Source organism: Haemaphysalis longicornis, unplaced genomic scaffold (assembly GCF_048455015.1).
Source record: "Haemaphysalis longicornis isolate Haplotype H1 unplaced genomic scaffold, Haemaphysalis longicornis Haplotype H1 scaffold_2, whole genome shotgun sequence".
Lineage (NCBI taxonomy): Eukaryota > Metazoa > Arthropoda > Arachnida > Ixodida > Ixodidae > Haemaphysalis > Haemaphysalis longicornis.
In genome coordinates, this window is record NW_027526295.1 from 170,968,545 (window position 1) to 170,973,852 (window position 5,308).

A 5,308-nucleotide genomic window follows, 5' to 3' on the forward strand; every position below is an offset into this window, starting at 1 on the left:
AGCAGTGACTCAGCTATTATTCGCTGCTGAGAGGCGTTTAGGCCCATACAAAAAAAAAGCTGCTCTCTGCGTCTATGCGTATCTTCATCAGTGCGCAACTTCTGCTTAAAAAAAGATATACAAGGAGCATCTTAAAAGAAAGAGAGTGGTATGAAAATAACAATAGAAGAAACAAACTGGCTGGAAACACGATGAGCATGGGAGCTATTTGAGCCGGCCCCGTATAGCAAAAGTAGTCCACAAAGTATTTCGCCCACACAAGAAACAAAGAAAACACGGAAGGTTGAGAATTTAAGCAAAAAACAGGCAAAAGTGTGTACAAAACGGCAACGCAGGGTGCACCATCGCTAAACGACATTTTGATATCTCAGCGATTTCTCGCATGAACGGGAAGTAAAATTGTCCTCCCAAACCCGTGCCTCCTCGAGCACCCTGTCTGCTCTGGTGCCCTGCATGCAGCGGAAATCTGAGTCCGAAATTGAAGTTTCAGGAATTGGGCGACAGATTCGCTGTAAGGTGGGAGCCAGGGCAAAAATAATAAACGTACATAACGGGTGCTGTAGTGGTGGTTCTGAGCGGGAAGGATCAATGAATCCCGTGTAAGCGATTCCGCCAAGGATGACGACGTGTCTGTTCACCGTATTGCTGCGAGACGTCGAGGCAGATTTCTCGCTGCGTCGGCTTCGCATATCCCGAGCTTTGTGTATTTGCCCATTCTCCTTTCTACTTTTGAAAACTGACACCGAATTTGGTACTTACCAGCTTAACTGCATTTCCTAACGTCTTAGGTCCTCTCGAGAGGACCTAAGACGTGCTTAGTAACACTTGATTGCTGGCTAGTTGGTTCATGACGTACGAAGGAATACGTTTGCGCAAAAGACGAGGACGAAAAGAAGAGAGGCGTCTTGTCCTCTGTTCTCTTCATCCTCGTCTTTGAGTAAAACTGGTTGTGTGATTATGCTCGAAACGTTCAAGTTCCGAGTTGAAGACGGTATCAAGAGCCTGCTAGTTTGACATCGCACCCGTTCCTTTGTGGAAAATCAGCTATTTTAAATACTAATTGTGCTGATGTCGTACATCCTATCAAAAGCACCACATTGCAAAAAAAGTGACAAGGAAAGTTTCTGTTGGGTGTTGTATGGCCCTTCCAATAGGTCTGTTAACATTGCAGATATTTTAAAACCCGTAGCATGAAATCGGCAGCCAGATCATCACAGTGGGGGATTATAACGGATTGGTATATTTAAGCAAGTTGGGGGCAGAAAACTGTTTGTGACAACGTAAACACGCGTGTTATTACCTTTTAGATACCTCGCGAAAATCTCTAGAGCAATACTTTTTACCAACTAAGTTTTCGAGAATAACGTAGCTGAACTGTCAACAGAAGAGGTGGTGACAGCAGATGATTGCAGGTGTCCTACAGCAAAGATCTGCTTTTTGTTTCACGCTGTGTACAGGACGCCTGGCCCGGTGTTTTGCGCTGACACCAAAACCAAGCATTCTAAAGACACAATTTGAGGACAAATCCCCATTTGCACCCTTCGGCTGATCAAGGAAGCATTACTAGGATACCTTGTAGGAACAAACTAAGAATTACTAAACAAAACCAGTTCGTCGCCGTTATGACCATTGAAGATCTTTAGAACTGGTTAATATATATTTCGGCCCTTCTCACATTAATTTCAAGAAAAAAAGGTGTCTCTATATTAAACCCCCAAATAACAAAATGTAACCTCCATACCAAATTTGAAATTTCTATGATCAACAAAACCAACTTAGACGCATGATAGGAATTGTAGTCTGTAAGCGTTTAGCTTAACAAATAATCAATGTTTTAATTATCTCTTCTGACGCCTCCACAAATAAAAAAAATATTTCTGCCTCAAACGACGTAAAAACGAGTGAAGAAAAAGTTTGAAATTATTTCTTCACCACGTTTGAGTGGCTTTGGCGTTATTTGGCGCCAGGTACTTTGTAGTCGTATCATAAAGGTGACATCGTAAAGGTGTCACGGACCATTCGAGTAACCCGACTGGTAGTAGAATAAAGAAGTTTAATTGATGCGGATTTCCAGAGCAAAGAAGGAAAATGGCTGCCTAGCTCGCCGGTCGCATTTGGTCAACGTCCTCCACTTCGATCTCCCCGGTTATGGCGCGATCATGACAGCTAATGCTATTTCCATTGTAGGTTTTTGGTGATAACATCTCTTCGCTGGTGATCGGGAATACATTCTAACAGATGAATCGCAATGATGGCGATATGAAAAAACAGGATTTCGTGTCTCCAATGCCTGAGATGATATTGACGGATTGGTGATGGTGTTTTCGCTTTCCTCACCCTTTAGAGTCTGAGCAGAAACACTTCTTAAATATTGAGTTGATGTGCCTTAACGAGTGCGGTCACACAAAGATAGGGCGTATCAGGAAGTGCCTATCCGACGTTAGACAATAATAAAAGAAAACGTAGTTCTCACCCGACGCCATGCTGCGCCTCAACCTGTCTGCGCTGAACACTGGTGAGAGCACCGTTCGGCGTGGCAATTACGCAGCCACCGCCATTGATCTCACCCTAGTGTCAGCCGGTGTTGAGGCCACCTGTAGGAGGGAGCGCAGCACGTGGGGCTCCGACCACTACCCACTGCACATCGCACCACCCAACAGGACAGCCAAGCGAGCCGCACTACACCACGTCACCCACTGGGACCGGTTCCGGCGCTGCCTCGCCGAGCAGGACCTGGGGGAAGGAGCCGAGCTGTTCCGGGGCCTGGTGTGCTGCGCCAGACAATCCACACCGAGCTGCACAGTAGCCGAGGGGGCCACCACGCCGGACCTGAAGCTGCTGCAGCTGCGGGCGGTGCGCAACCGCGCGGAGAGGAAGGCTCAGCGCTCGGGGAAGCGGGTGGACTGGACGGCGTACCGGCGAGTGGATGCGGCGTGCCGTCGTCACTATAACCGCCTGAGCCGGCAGCGCTGGGCCGAGCTTTGCGTCAGCTCGGAGGCCGACCCACGCTGCCGCCGCCTCTGGGGCATCTTCAACTCCATCCTGAAACCCCAGAGAAACCGCAACCCCCTGGCTGCCATGGCCATCCGCAAGCAGGCCAGCTTTGCGGAGTTGGCCGGCCTCTTCGCTGCACAATTCCTGCAGCCACACCAGGCGGAATCAGGGCCCGCTGCTGCTGTTGCTGGGACGGGGGAGGTGCACCACCCCCTCAACAATGCCCCCATCACAGAGACTGAGCTCCGCAGTGCCCTCCGCAGCTGCAAGCGTAAGTCGGCGCCAGGAGCAGACGGCCTCACCTACCAGATGATGCGCAATCTGAATGAGGTGGGGTTCAGCCGACTCCTGGCCGCCTACAACGTCATATGGGACACGGGCCAACTGCCACCTGAGTGGGCTGGCCATCTTGCGGCCCATACCAGAGCCAGGCAAGGGCTTCGTGGCAGTCACAGCGTACCGGCCTGTGGCCCTTGTAAATAAAAGAGATGGGCGCAGGCAGAGGGCGATAGCTGGAGTGAAGAAGAAGACGAAGCGGCGCCCACTGCCTCGCTCACAGTTTGTTCCATCGCCTTACGAGAACGGGTGCTGGGTCGTGCTTCTCTCTTGGATCCTCCACACGCTGGTGCCGTGAAACCCGGGATTGGAGGCACGAGTGGACCTGACTTTGGAGGCGCAGCGGCTGCGAGGCTCGCGAGGCCTCGAACCTTCGCGCCACTTGTTCTGGGAGGCCTTGCCCTCGACCGCTGCCCATCATGGCTCGTGCCCAAGCCGACCCTCGTTTTTCTACGCCACCCCTTCCATTGGAACGCCTGAAGCTACGCCGCCGGCTCCTGCGAGAGAAAATCACAGGGCTCATTACGGCAATCGACGCCCTTCTCCAGGACCCGGCTCCGCACGTGACCGATCTGACCGCCAACATTTACCACTGCCACGACAAGCCGAGCGAATTACGAGCCCTCGACGCTGCAATTCAAAGACACCTGACCGGCGACAAGCTGAAGGAAGACATTGCCGTATCGCAGCATTTCGACGACGAAGTGCGCTCGTGTGAAACGCGCGTACTGCTCCACCCGGTTGGCAAAGCCGCTATGAATACCGCCGCCGCCGGTGGCTACGCCCAAACCACCTGGGTGAATTACAATCGAAAGCTCACGGGTGTTCCCGTGCCGCAAAGCCCCCACTTTGTAACTCTCCCGACGGTTCCAGCCGAGTCACTCCCAGAGCAGTGTGAGGGCCCCATCCGCGATAAAAATGCACCGGATGCTCGTTTGGCAATGATTACGGTGATTGAGGTTCGCAACGCTGCCCGCGACGACCCTCAGCCCATGGAACCAGTAACCGACAAAGCAGAGGATCCTCTAGGCGTTCGGGTGTCCGTCCAGAATGATCTTACTTGCGTGGGCGTCATCACTGCCGACCACAGCACTGTGCCACAAAGTGAATTCCCTGAAATTCCACGCTGTGACAATCCTACTGAAGCGGCCCTACCTTCTGGGTTGCATATGCGTGGCGGTCCGCTCCAACAAGCTCGCGAGGAGCCTCCAAGCCGGAAAGAAGTGAAGAAGCCCCCTGACGTCGAAATGGAGAAACCAGAGAAGACTCTTCATGCACAACAACGGATTCTATCGCCGGCAGAGACGACCCTGCTAGAGTACTGCGACGGCGATTCGAAGTACCAGAAAATCCGCCGACTGAAGCCACACCGAAAAAAGTTACTGCAACACCGGCAGAATCATGACGTGGTTGCCAGCGACCCTATCCCTGCGAGCAGGCGCCCGGTCTGCAGAAGCCAACCTGAACAGATTCCGCCATTAGTTTTGAAGTTCCGCAAGGAAACCCGGTCCAGAATCTGGCACTTCCCGGTGAAATACCGAATACCGCACTCCCCGAATCGCAATAGAGAATCGCCACGGAAGAAAGTGGAATGGCAGCCAGTCCGCCACCAAGAATTCTCCATCACGCCCTTTGTAACAACCACAGCTACAGCTATTTGCCAAACGAACAAGCAGAGCAGCTTCAGGAACTTGCTTGTCATCAAGACGCACATCGAGCCACCCCAACTAATCGGGTTCCCTTATGACCCCGGCGGCTACCCCAAGACGAACGGTGCGAAGCTTCGCCCGCACCAACTGTCAGACATCTTTTATTTTCGCCTGATCACTCGGACAGTATTCAGGTGCCCCATACGAAGGGTCAGCTTGAAGGCCAGTCCTTGGCTTTCTGGCCGGGGGGGGAGTGTGTTGTAAATAAAAGAGATGGGCGCAGGCAGAGGGCGATAGCTGGGGTGAAGAAGAAGACGAAGCGGCGCCCA